The sequence below is a fragment of the Anguilla anguilla genome, chromosome 1 (genome assembly GCF_013347855.1).
Source record: "Anguilla anguilla isolate fAngAng1 chromosome 1, fAngAng1.pri, whole genome shotgun sequence".
NCBI classification, from domain to species: Eukaryota; Metazoa; Chordata; class Actinopteri; order Anguilliformes; family Anguillidae; genus Anguilla; species Anguilla anguilla.
Genome location: NC_049201.1, coordinates 6,692,466 through 6,706,465, shown reverse-complemented (window position 1 = coordinate 6,706,465; position 14,000 = coordinate 6,692,466).

Genomic DNA, 14,000 nt, shown 5'->3' with positions numbered 1-14,000 from the left:
GTTGTCCTCAAAACTACCCAGCACCCCCATCGCTGGTTCCATTCAGCCATTTGTCTCGTGAGCATCGCATAGGAAACACTGTCTGTGGTGACTTTCAGGAGCAGACAGCAATCCATCTTGTGCGCTCAGGCCCAAAAATGAATGTAACAAATGCACTTTCAGTTATGTAGGCTAGCTGAAATGTTAGTTATTTAGGGTACCTGAAAACAAGTACGCAGCTGAAATGTCAAGAAAATATCACGCCTTAACAGGAAAATTTCAAACACTCTATGAAAGTTACGGTTGAGTAATTTCAGTGGACAAGAGGCATTCCACAAGTACTGGCAGTGCCACAGAACTGGAACTTTTTCCTGCAACTTTTCCATGTCATTCCACATTGTTTATATTCTAATGCACTAAATAAAATAAAAACAAACATCATTTTTTTTATGGAATCCTAAAGGAACTATATTTGTGGGTAACGCTAAATAAACACCAAAATCATAATTTGTTTTCTCAATCATAACTTGATAGATAGCTTATATAGGACAGTGGAACTGCTGAATAAAATAAATATCACACACTCCAGGTCATGCTGATGTACTGAACATTAGCATGGCTGCAGCCTTGTGCCTATGATAAAATCACAGCTTAAGCATGGTTTTATGCGTACAGATACAGAAGGGGTAGGGGAGTGTGAGAACATATCTTCTATAATTTTGTTACTGGAAACACAAACTGTGTTTGTGAAGAACGTGAAAAATGTAGAGGTTTGAGTTAAAGTGATGAAAAAAAAAAAAAGTGAAATGGACTAATTGTTAGAGAGCGCATCTCTCACCTCATCAATATCAACTGGCTGAGATTGGTTTATTCACTTACTGTATAAGGCTTTTTCTTTCCCTGGGAAACAAAATAAAATAAAATAAAATAAAATAGAATTTTAAAAAAATCCCAAGACCGAACTGGCTCAATTAAAAAACAGTTTGTTCGAAACTGGATCAGCAGACAGCTGAACAGATAACAGTATGCTGAAGATAATTAAGGGACCACTTTTAAAGACAGAAGCTCCCAAGGGAAAAAAATATTGCAGCTTTTTATTCTGCAAATTAACACCTGCACACCTGCTCATTTGTGCTTTGAGCTCAGGAAAATAAAGAGCATCTGAGGTGCACAACGATTGTTTATGGAAACGATAATTATTAGAACTAGAGCACTGATGCTTGAAGTAGCAACGCAAGGTTCGTCCAGGAGCGCAGGCCTATCCAAAGATTCAGCGCAATCATTACCGACGAATGAAGCAAAACAGCCTTAGAAACCAAATTACAGGATGGCATGGAACACCTTGAGTCATACAATCAAGGACACCATGAGAGAATTTGTTTTTTTTGTAAAATCCAGCTTTAAAAGCAAATGAATAATACAATCCGAGTGAAAACCTCACAAACACTCTCCGTCTTTAACAAACTGTTATATATATAAAATGTAATTACTTTCAGGCCCCCTGTCTTTATGTAGAATTCAATCTCACAAATACAGATGTATTCATCTGCGAGAGGGTACAAGGTCTGGCATAAAGTAAAGGTTCTATTCATAGCCTACATGACCAGAAATGACTGGGAAAAAAACTAAAGAAAATAAAAACTAACTAGATGAAAAAAAAACAGGGTCACAATACAGAAAAACAGAGTGGATGTGCTCTTCTAAGGATCTGTAGTCCAAAGAAATCACAGACAGAAAAAAAAAAAAAAAACCCCCACAATGCCCTTTAACAGACCCAGGATGAGGTAGCAAGCTTGCACTGCTGTGTGAATGATGAGCTGTCCATGGTCCTGCAGGACTGCAGGTCCACTGGGACAGCTAAGGTCCTGAGCGGACAGCGATTCATGTATCCTTGACACTGAAGCAGCCCTCTCTGGTCCTGTGTTACCCTCCCTAGCAACATGCACACACACACATACATGCATACATGCACATGCTCCCACACACGCATACACACACACACACATACATACACACATGCGCACACACGCAGGTGCACATACACACATGCATACACACACACACATGCACACACACATGCATACATGCACATGCTCGCATACACACACGCACACACACACAATGGGTGGGAGTGACATACATGGATGGGGCATGTCCAGGGTGCCCCTCAGTTCTGTAATGTAAATTCCGAGGTGTAGATTTGTCTCAGGCACCATTTTTTACACCAAGAAACCCCCCCCCCCCGCACTCCCTGGCTTGGGGCCCTGGGTAGTCAGTTCCTCTATTCCCCCCGACTGTGACTCCCCTGCTGATGGATGCTGTCCCGAGCTCGTTGATATTCACAGGTATGATGGATATTTTACAACACTGACTGACAGGGTGCCTCATCAATGAACGTCAGTTTGAATCAGTATTACAACAGCTCACACCAGGCACTTTACTGTGCGACTCAAATAGACCCGAAACCTACACTTCACACTGCGGATCCGGCCCTGCACCCCACGGCGACTGCAGCTGGACGTCCCGCAGGGACATGGGGGGTGTAAGCCCCCCCCCCCGCCCCCGCCCCCAGGTTGAATGGGTGCCCGCTGGAGTCCTGTATCAGCCATGTCAGCCATTCTGCTTTGCAGTGAGGTAAGTGTGGATGTCACATTGGCAGATTACTGAAAGGAAAATAAGTCTCCTCGATGGAGGATACAGACGGGCATGCAAATGTGTGGCCCTCCTGCACAGGGACATACTCCGTGTTAATTCAACTCTAATAGAGGCCAATGGGGATCACATGTACTCTAACTCTGAGAGTTTAGTGAACACTGGGCGTTGCACTGTGGATTAATTCACAGACCTTGTGGTTTCGGTTTGGCATTTCAAATCGGGGTAAGTATTTTTTAAAGTTGCAATAAAATCAAATAAATTCTGTTGAATCAGTGGCGCTATACAGGAGTCTGAAATAAATTGCACTCATCCGACTTGCTTTCATGTGTCAAAACACGCTGAAAATAAACGAAGACACGTCGATGTAATATTGACACCTCGATGAAATCCCCCCGCGCTTGTTGAACCTGTCGTGCAATTTTCACCTGGGGTATTTGTCGCCATTCTCGATTTCAGACAACACGTTTAGGGGGAAACAGGCACAATCTGGCAACGCGGTGTCTTTCCCGTTGCAGAGCTTTTACAGGTGCTAATCAACATGTTAGCACGTTTTTCTCACCGGCTTCTCCTGGCGTTCGTGTAGCGCCCCTTACCTGACTTCAGCCTCGCTGTCTGGAAAACTTTATTTATTGGCTTCTCAAAGGACTTAATTGCGAGCGGTGGGGGGGGAAGAAAAAAAAAAAAGAACGATAAACTATCGCGAAACAATTACGGCTGAGTGTGATAAGACAAAGGCGTTCATCAAAGTGAGACCTCAATTAAGCGTCGGTCGCCAGTTTATGGGCGCGGTCGTCATAGCGGACGGCTTTTCTACCGCCCATTACATGTTAATGGGTCAGCTAACTGTTTTACCGCCCCCGGTCCCGGAAGAGTGGAGCTTCCGCTCGAGGAAAATAATCGTCAAAGTAAAACCGCGCGCGATGAACGCGTCAGTGCAACCCGGGCCGTCCCTGGGCTTGTGTGCAAATTCCAGCTCCGGGACGTGTGGTGTACAGCATACGACATAGTACAGATGTCCCAGGCTCCGGGTGTCTCAGTCTTTGCTCAGTATTTTGTTTAGACGGACAGGACCTTGTATAAGTCTTATATTAGGTCATGCATATATTAAACATATTTTTAGGATCCAAGGATTTGTGCAGTTATTGATGTATTTATTTGTTTCGCATATTATTATTGTTCTTGTTGTTGCTGTTGTTACACTTATTATACATTTAGTACTTAACGATGTTGCGCATAGATTTGCTAGTGTTCTCATGCACTGTTGCTCTGGATAAGAGAATCTACAAAATACAATGTAATGTAGCTAATTTGACTTTAACTGGCAGTGTCATATCTAGGCCTGAGGGAGTACTGATGAATGTATAATTCATTGTTTTACAGAACATTGAAAAGCCCCATGGAGAATTGCTATTGTGAGGTCATAGCACTGAGACCTTTGACCTTCGCGTCTTCCGTAGCCTTACCACCGTTTCTAGTGCGGCGATATATCTCCGCAATTCCTGTCAGTTGGGACGCTCGACTCGAAATCTTCCAGACAGAAGGAGGGCGGAATTATTACCTGCCGGTCTCCTTGTGCTTCCCGAGACGCCGCACGCAGCCCCGCAGAAGACGTCGGCACGGCAACGACCTGGCCGAATTCCCACGTCCCGACGTATAAAACACGGACCATAAAAATCAAGACGTTTTATTCTAAAATGGGTTCGGAGCATCCGAAGTGAGTAAATCATGCGCTGCTCTGACAGAGACGCCTCGACCCGCGGTTCTCCATCATCGCCAGGCGGTATTTACCTCTACGCAGCACGGGCCCGGGGAGAACCAGGCAGCAAAAGTGATTAATGTCCTCGAGACAGAGCTATTCCTCTTTCTCCTGTCCAATTGGAGGCTACAGATCTGGAGCTCATATAACCCACAAAGGACATCCTATATTGACGGAGGAGAGGAGGGCGGCGTGTCTCCGCACCCTGTTAGCAGCCTCCTTATAAATCTAACCTTAACTGGCTCGCTTTCAACTTCGCTTTTAAAGGTTGCAGAAATCTTTGTCCATTTCGTGTTCTTTTTTTTTCTTTTTTTTTTCCCTCGCTCCCTCTTTTGAACTCGAGGCTGCGCCACCGTCTAAACACTGGTTAACACACATTCCTAACCCCGGGATCGTAAAACATGAAAGCGCCAAAGCCCTACAGGCTACGGAGACCGCAGTCTCTATTTCTCTGCTCTTCGGTCATAGGCACGAGAGGCCCTCTTGTTTTCCCCCTTATGTTAAAATTCTGGGTCGGAAAAGCAAAAGGAAAAAAAAACAAAAAAACCGCTGTCATTCTTTTCGCATAAATAGCCTATCCGCCGGCGCGTGCTCCACAGCGGCTGCAGCAGGTTATACCCACGCAGGGAGATAAAGAGGAAGACTGTTCCGCGGGATCGCGTGGGGACGATTCTGAAACACCGTGTCTGTGTCCGCGACGCGGGCGCCAGCGGGGACCCGTCGCTGCGAGGAAGAAACGGCCCGCGGCGTTACGGAGACGGCGAATCGGAATACGCGCCGCAACAGGTGAGCCGAAATAACGAGCGAGTTCAATGGGACCCGAGGACGCGGGGGGTGGGGGGGCGCTTCCGCTCATTCCGGTGATTGCTGGGATATGGAGCGCTTCACACCCTCCCGACGGGACGCCCGCGCGGCTCCGCGGCTCCGCACCCTTCGGTCTCCGCTGGCAGCGGCGCACTAAGAGAGAGAGAGACGGGCACCCGCACGCACGCGAGCGTGGAGAGAACGAGACGGGCGCAAACCCGAATGTGAAACTCATCAAAGGAGAAAAAAAAAAATACAAATACCAAAAAAAAAGAAATGTTTGCTACTGCCTGCAGGCAACACCCAGAGCGTGATATTCACAATGCCCTGTTTTTTTTTTTTTCAAAAAAAAAAAAAAAAACTCCTAAAGACAAATCGCTCCTGATAACCTAATTGGGAAGAAGTTCTGTTCCTCCTCAACACTAAAAAATACACGCACACTGGCTTTCACCCCCATTATCAATGGGATTTCAAAATAAAACATGCACAATTCAGCGTGTCCATGTGATGTGCCTACATTTTAAACTTTGAAAGACAGCTTCTCAGCCACTATCTCCTATAGTTCAACGCAAAGTCTTTGTCAAAGATGCAGTCTTTGTCCACATGGCATGCTGATGAAACTAACGGGAAAAGTATGACAACGACATATCAGAAACACAAACTAATTATGAACAACTTCACGACCGATGGAAATGAACCAAGCTATATTTGGTCTATAGTACTACAGCAACTACAGCATGAAACACATTTAGCAAGTACATGCCTGGGGTTAATATTTCACAATCATATCTCTCTCGCATTGTGTCGTGCACTGTAACAGACATTCTAAAACTGAAAACCCTGAGAGATCTTTCCGGTTTGAAAAAGCGGCTCTAATTGTACGCCAGTCCTGCAGCCGCCCCCCTCAAACCGCCGCGTGCTTCTCCCTCCTCACTGAGAACGGCCTCGAAGAACATAACAACGCTAACAATGGATGGCATCGGCATTGCGTTTCTAAAAAAAATTAAAAAAAAAAAAATCTCATAATGATTCACGGAGAAGGTGGGTGACAGCTCACCTCAGATGATCTTTCCTGGTTCTGAGAACCGAACCCCTGTTGTTTTCCTGCAAATGAACGGTGCCTGGCGGTCGGAGGCCCCCTGACTTCCTGTGCGAGGCGCTCCTGTAAATAGACTGTGACATCACCGCCTCAGAACCCGGCGGTATTCAGAAGCTGGCGCCCACCTGTCAGGTCGAGGGCGTGTGAAAGTGGGGTGGGCGGGGGTTGGGGGAAGGGGGGGGGGGGGCAGGGGCGGTGGGGGGGGGGAAGGTGTGGGAAGCAAACCATGTCTGGTCAATAAGCAAGTCCAAAGTTCAACTGCCGGAAGACGAGCTGCATTGTCGTCCCCGAGAACGGCAGTTGTGAAGCGCGCAACAATAGCTTGTGGAGATACTAGAAGCGGCCGATGCTATCCGCGCGTCTGGAATTCAGTTCACTGATACGCACGGCTCAGAGGTCCGACAGCCCGAGGGGCTGTCTTCGGCAAACTCTGAAGCCCCCCCCCCCCCCCCCCCCCCCCAACCCTCCCGCCCCCCCCATCTCTCCGATCCGGCACACCGTGACCTGACAAGCGTGCGGTCCACGCGATGCGCTCTCTGCCAATCCGAACCGATGACTATCATCTGCGGCGAAGACGGATGCTATCCGGCGCTCCGTGACAGTGTTTGACATGATGAGACGGTGTGAGATAGGGAGACGCCGCTTGGCGATGGCTTCTCCCCGCGACCCGCCAAGGAGAGCAGTGCCTCAGCACTAGTTAGTCAGCCGTCACCGACACTGCACACGCGATGTGAAGCGAAGGCATATTTCACATGCCCGGGAAATTCTTTCTCTGGCTGCTCATAAAGAATTAAGTGATGTTCTCAGAAACAACTGATAGCTGTGAGGGGAAAGGTGATTTTTCTCAATTACCTTCGAGCCCCTTGTTATGATACTTGCTAATACATTGCATGGAGGTGAGATTGCGCTGTTTCTGAAGATAGTTATAGCAATTCTGTCTTGTGTACACACACACTCACAGACACAGACATACATACACAATATGACCGAAATGATCTGGGAACCCCTTGGTCAGGGGCTGTAGTTCATTGTTTGGGGTAGGCCCCTTACTTCCAGGGAAGGCTAATCTTAATGCTACATCATACAATCACATTTTAGACGTTTCTGTGCTTCCCGACATTTTTTTTTTCTGAAACGACTGGCAGTTGGGCAGCATCCAACAATCAATTTGTAAATCCAATTCTAAAATGCTCAGTTCTTTAGTTTTTTCCCTCTTGTGTTGAGAGAAAGGTGCCTGCCAGGTTTTCATCACCTGGATTCATAAGGACAGGTACTACAAAATGGTTACCCTCTGGAGTAGCACAGAAATGATTTATAACATGACCAGCACAATAGTCATCTCTCAGATTAAAACATGTGTTTGTGCCAAACACTAAGCATGCTTCGAATCTCTATAGACTGCTGCTAGACAGATTGTTTTATTTGATTCCTTTTTAGTGTATTTTTTAATTTATTTTTTGGAGCACAGTTGTCACATTTTACTGACATCTTGTGCTATAAATAATACATAAATGAATAAAATGAAGCTGACTGGCCTCACCCATCTGGTGTGTTGTGGTACCATGAATATCACCAGGTTGCTACTATGAGATATGATGAGATCTTCCAGAACTATACATTTGTTATGAATTAATGGACTGGTCCTCATTAATTTAACTTATTGATCCGTCACCACCAAATCTCACATCCTCCTAAGACACAGAAATTCATTTTTGTCCCTTGTAGGGGACAAGAGCCTCTGTTCTTAATCTCAAGAACCACACATATTCTACTACACTGAAACATACACTACAAGGGGCATTCAATAAATTAAAAAGAACAAAAAATATTTTTTGAAAAAAATACCACCCCACCCAAGACACTTGTATTATGTCCCAAAAAAATTGTACTATTACATCTTTTTTTGCCTGGTCTTAGGAGGATGTAGTAGGAGGGGTTCCAATTGGAGGAGGGGACTCAATCAACTCAACCACTGACGCACCGCATGATTGGTTAAAACATACAGTTCTAGAACCAGTCAAAAACTGTAAGTTACATTTTCCATAATGGCTTATAAAGTATTTCTCCTACCACATGTTTAAATGTCTGCCCTGTTGGCCCTGAGCTGCTGGAAAGCGTTAGTCTTGTCCCCCCTGCATTATTATCAGGATCACCCTGCATGCCTGCCTTCCTTTCTCTCCATTAGCCACAAATAAATTTCACATTTCTTATCTCCGATGGAGCTGTCGGATTAAGGCAGGGCTCAGGTGTCCCCCAGGTAATTTTACAGTGGCCCGCCCCGCCCCCGCATCCCCCCCCCCCCCCACCCCCCCCCCCCCCCGCCCTGCCCCAAACCCTCGCCTCGGCACTGCGCTGTAACAGCCTCACAGGGACTTAGGGGACCGGTGGAATCTGGGGACCATCTCCCTGTGAGATGCAAAGATTATTCAGGTTTTTTTATCTTTTATTTTTAATCATGTGGCGTGGACATTAATATCCATCGGGGCAGATCGTAAGTCATGAGGCGGGCTGCGTGGGAACGTGCTCTGACCTGGGAAGCGCAGGCGTGTAATGGAACAGCGGAAAGTTCTGGGGAGGCGGTGGGCGGTGGGCGGGGGGGGGGGCATCATCGACGAGATGATGAAGATGGAGCCGAACATCATCTCACAAAAAACTGTGGCCCGGATCACACGAGGCGCAGCTGATTACGTGGAATAGGCCCTGGGGGAATGATAAATAAAAGGATGGGTAAAATAGGGTGCGAACACGTGTTGGCGGCGGCTTCCAAAATGCCAATCCACCCAAACCCCCCCCCCCCCACCCCCCACCCCCCACACTTTTCATAAAGGTTATCAGACTGACCGGCGCACTGGCGGGACGCTTGTTTACCCACATCTCTCTCAGCCTCAAAGGGCATGCTGGGATAGGGAGTGGGAGGAGTGGCCGGCTGCATCCAGGTCAGAGTGAAGAAACCGGACGGACGCACGGAGGAACGCGGGGGAGAGCGAGGGGCGCCGTTGATGGATGGCTCGGCGGGCGAGCGCCCAGAAAAACCGTCCAATGGGAAGCGAGGACGGCTTCCTTTCGGCACGAGGCTCGCCCGGGGGCCCCCCCCGAGCGCCACGCCCGCGCGTTGATGAATGAGCCGCCGCGGACGCCCTCGGTCCACTCCAGAGGACAGCGGGCCCACTGATCCCTAACTGTGTCCTTTATGGGAAACGAGGATGAGAGAGAGAGAGAGAGAGAGAGAGAGAGAGAGAGCGCTTCTGTTCACCCGCCAAACTCTGAGGCGCTATCCCACGGAAAAGACCCCATAACCAAAGAGCTCTGCCGTCCTGGCTGATGCGAAGAAACGTATCCGTACAACGATACGTTCTCATATCACATTATGAGAAAAGCAGACATAAATAACCTGGCATGAATATCAAACAAACGGGCAAACTTTCCTAGCCGGGCTAATTTGATGAGCTCTCCAGATCCACACCAAGGGGAACATGACCGAGCGCAACTCTTCAGAGGGAAGGCTGCATTAAGTGAGCGCGATGCTCCTCTGTGCATCCGCTTCATTCGTGCGGTCCATTCACACGGCACATCAAAGACCGATACACATGTGAAGAATGAGATTGCTTTTTTTTTTTTTTTTTTCATCCCAGTGCCGATGAAATTCCTGGATAAAAAAAAAAAAAAAAAAAAGATCAGTCTCTTCGGAACACAGTGGTTTTAAAGCGGGCTGCATTAAGTTAATTGATTGCACCTCAATTCATTTACGTCTCTCCCCATTGTCGCGCACATATATATTTTTTGTATATATTAAATTGCTCTTCAGGAACCTGGGCTCTCCAATGATAGGAGTTTGGATTAGTGGAACAATGGGGGTCAGCGTTTACACATCATTTGTTTTTTTTATTTGTTTTTTTTTTATGTGTCACGGTCTTTGAAGCACCGTGTAGGAGACCACAGTTCCGCCGCTCAGTAGACCGTTAAAACGTCCAAACTGACTGGGACTGGCGGCGGGGCCCGATCGCTGATTAAAGCGCAGTAATCTGAGCATTGATCTTTGTTTTCCTTTTGTTTTTGTTTTGTTAAAACGGGCTGACGGGAACGTAAGCGATGCTGTCTCAGGCAGCGCGCAGTCCGCACAGGGTGTTTAATTCTCTGGAGCGCTTGGCTGACAGATGCAGTGGGGAGGAAAGATGTGGAATTTATGGTAATTCTAACACTGTTAAATGACAAAAGCAGTTAGGCAGCGAGATGTCTTTTCCCTTTTCAACCTTGCGTTTGGATCTACTGCGGGTTCTAAAAATGCTCCCATGTGCCTCTTCCGCACTCCCCCCCCTCCCTCCCCCCCACCACCACATAATGAAAACTTTCACACAAGCAGCCTGCACACACACACACACACACACACACACCACCCCAGTTTTGTGTGCAGGCTGCTCGTGTGAGAGTTTTCATTATGTGGTGGTGGGGGGGAGGGATCTGGGTGGTCCCCACAGGTCAGAATCAGGTCATCATCACCGCCGGCCCCTGTGCACACTTACACGGCTGTGCACACTTACGGAACTCACCTCAATGCACACTTATAGTGAGCACTATTAGCGAGAGATGGAGAAAGAGAGAGACGAGAGAGAGAGAGAGAGAGAGAGAGAGAGAGGAAGAGAGAGAGAGGTAGCTGTCAGGCTCCAATACAGGGTGCATCTCTCCGTAACTGCATTGCCTTAACTGGACAGCCTGAATGGGTCCATCAATCATCTCATCAAGTCAGGAGCTAAACCCAAAGCAGACACTCGCTACCTGTAAGTCAGCACCCAGTCATTTCTTCACGTGTGTTTCTCTCACTCATATCCACCCCCTCACCCCCCCCCCCACACACATACACACACACACAAAGTCACGCTGTGCGGCACTCAGCTGTCAGCGAAAAGGCCAGAGGGGATTAAGCCATTTTGAATGGCTGCTTAATCAGATTAAATCGCTGACACTTGCTTTTTTCAGTCCGTGGCAGTTGTACTGGTGGGCGGAAAGGGGGGGGGAGAGTCTTTTTCCTCTCCGTAGAGGAGACACCCCATCACGTCTAATGCCCTCTCTGCCTCATCAGCGCGTCTCATAAATATTCAGCGTCTTCGGCCCGCCAGTTAGCGTTGATGGCCTGTCTGAAGGCATGGGCGCCGGCAGGCCCCACATCCCCGGGTCCTCCCCATCCCCTGCCCTCCCCATCCCCTGCCCTCCCTGCATCCTCCGCATCCCCTGCCCTCCCCTTACCCTCCCCATCCCCTGCCCTCCCCTTACCCTCCCCATCCCCTGCCCTCCCCGGGTCCTCCCCATCCCCTGCCCTCCCCATCCCCTGCCCTCCCTGCGCCCTCCCCGGGTCCTCCCCATCCCCTGCCCTCCCCGGGTCCTCCACATCTCCTGCCCTCCCCTTACCCTCCCCATCCCCTGCCCTCCCCGGGTACTCCCCATTCCCTGCCCTCCCCGTCCCCTGCCCTCCCCGGGTCCTCCCCATCCCCTGCCCTCCCTGCGTCCTCCCCATCCCCTGCCCTCCCCATCCCGTGCCCTCCCTGGGTCCTCCCCATCCCCTGCCCTCCCTGCGTCCTCCCCATCCCCTGCCCTCCCCATCCCCTGCCCTCCCTGGGTCCTCCCCATCCCCTTACCCTCCCCATCCCCTGCCCTCCCCGGGTCCTCCCCGTCCCCTGCCCTCCCCGGGACCTCCGTGCGTGGCTGACACGCACCTCTCCAGACCGCACGGCAACGGCGCCTCGTTTCCCCAACTTCTGATTCGTTCTGTTGCGCCCGTGTGTGTCTGAGACTGTGGGGTGGGGAAAGGGGGCGGGCGTATGGGCTGGAGGGGAGGTGAGGGAGGGGGGGGTGGGGTGGGATACTGCAGGACATTTAACTCAACGTCCCCGACATAAATCACGTCACATGGTTGGAAGACCAGACAGGGAAAAGCAATCCCGTCCCTCGGCCTGTTCCCGTGTCTGTTCCGCGGCGGGGATCCCGAGTCACCGGACGCGCCTGATCGGACGCCCAAATGACGACCAGGCATTTTCTTAAAAAAAAAAAAAATAAAAAATCGTTCTCTTTTTTCTATCCGCAGTTCGCTTCTCGCAGCTCTCCCCCGTCAGGTTCTTCGGCAGATTAGTCCCGCCGCCCGCAGAGGTAAATTCGCGGCGCTCCCCTCCCTCCAGCCGAGCCGGCCTGACGTTTGCTCACCTGAACAGACGGCGTCACGGCGCAAGTCGCTGGCCGTGGAGCCGGTGTGTCTTTTATTCTCATCCTTCACTCAACTCAAGCAGGTCCCACCGACGGTTCCGCAAACAATCCCGCGCGCCGTCTGTCGTCGCCGCCGCCGCCGCCGGCTTTGATGCCGTTAGTCACCGTTGCCGGGAGACGCGGGCGTGTCGCTCCCCCTGTCAGTGAGAATGCGGGCGAGCGGCCCTGTTAAACAATTCCCTTCTCGCTCACGCATTTTTTTTTTTTGCACAGACGGGGGGAGACTGACGCTCCGCGCTCCGATGCGTTCTCAGGGAGACGAGAAACAATCAGATGAACAACGCGACGTTACGCAAACAGAACTCCCCCTTTTCGTCCGTGACAGGCTTGATGCTGTTTTCAGCATTATCCTGTCCGGTCCTGGACCAATTCCTCAAATTCCTTCAACAGACTTCAGTGACAGTATATTTATAAAAATTCTGAACCAATTAATTTGAGCAATTTTCAAATAGCACAAAAGCCAGAACGTAGGACCGCAATATAGGGCTGATATATTGGTATTTTTGATTTATGATCAAATGTATATTTTGTTTCTTAATTTTTCTCCCGGGAGACTGGCAGAAGAAAAAGCATGTTTCATTTTAAATGGCAACATTAGCTAAGCAAGCTCAAAAATGAGCCTTCTGTTCTCGTGGACCCACAAGCTGATTGATTACAATTCCATACATTGTTTAATCGAAGGAAACCTTTTCTGCCGATCAGTGTGGTCATGCTTTCCGCAGTCTGTATGATGGAACGATTCACATAAAGTGCAGAGGTCAATAATGAATGACCAGATGACTTTTTAGGATTATTAAAAAGAAAAAAAAAGAAATAGGGACCGTACGTGAAGCATAACACGGAGAAGATCTTTTAAATCCGGTCTCTCTTTCCGAAGCAGACCAGACGCCCCGCAGAACGATCAGTAAAAGCAGCGTGTCCGCACGCGGATCACCCAGCCGAGGAACGCCACGTTTCCTCTGGATTTCGGAGCTAAAAGAGAAAGTGCAGCCCCCCGCGCCCCCCCCCCCCCCCCCCCCCCCCCCGCTCAGGCCGAGCTCTCGAGGGCTCTTATCAGGGCTGATTTTGATAAAAGCCAAACAAAGACGGCGCAGCGGAGCGGTCCTCCGACCGCTGGCCGAACGCTCGCGTGGGCCGCTCTGCTCAGGGACAAATCCATACCGCCATTTTATCTCGCACGGCTGTTTTGTCAAACTGACAATAAAAGAAAAGAGCCTGCCTTTAAAAAAAAAAAAAAAAAAAGGTGCTGGCTTCTCAATCCCACGGGCTGGTGTGAATGTAAGGAAAAGTCAGCTCAACTTGAACAACAAAATAGTTACAATAGAAAAAAAATAAAAATAAAAATAATAATAATAATAATAGCCAGGGGGTCGTCCTAGTTGAATGCCATACTATAAAAGGTCCTTTTAAAAGCAAGCTGGCCACTGTGGCCCAAAATCCTGCCCATCTACATTT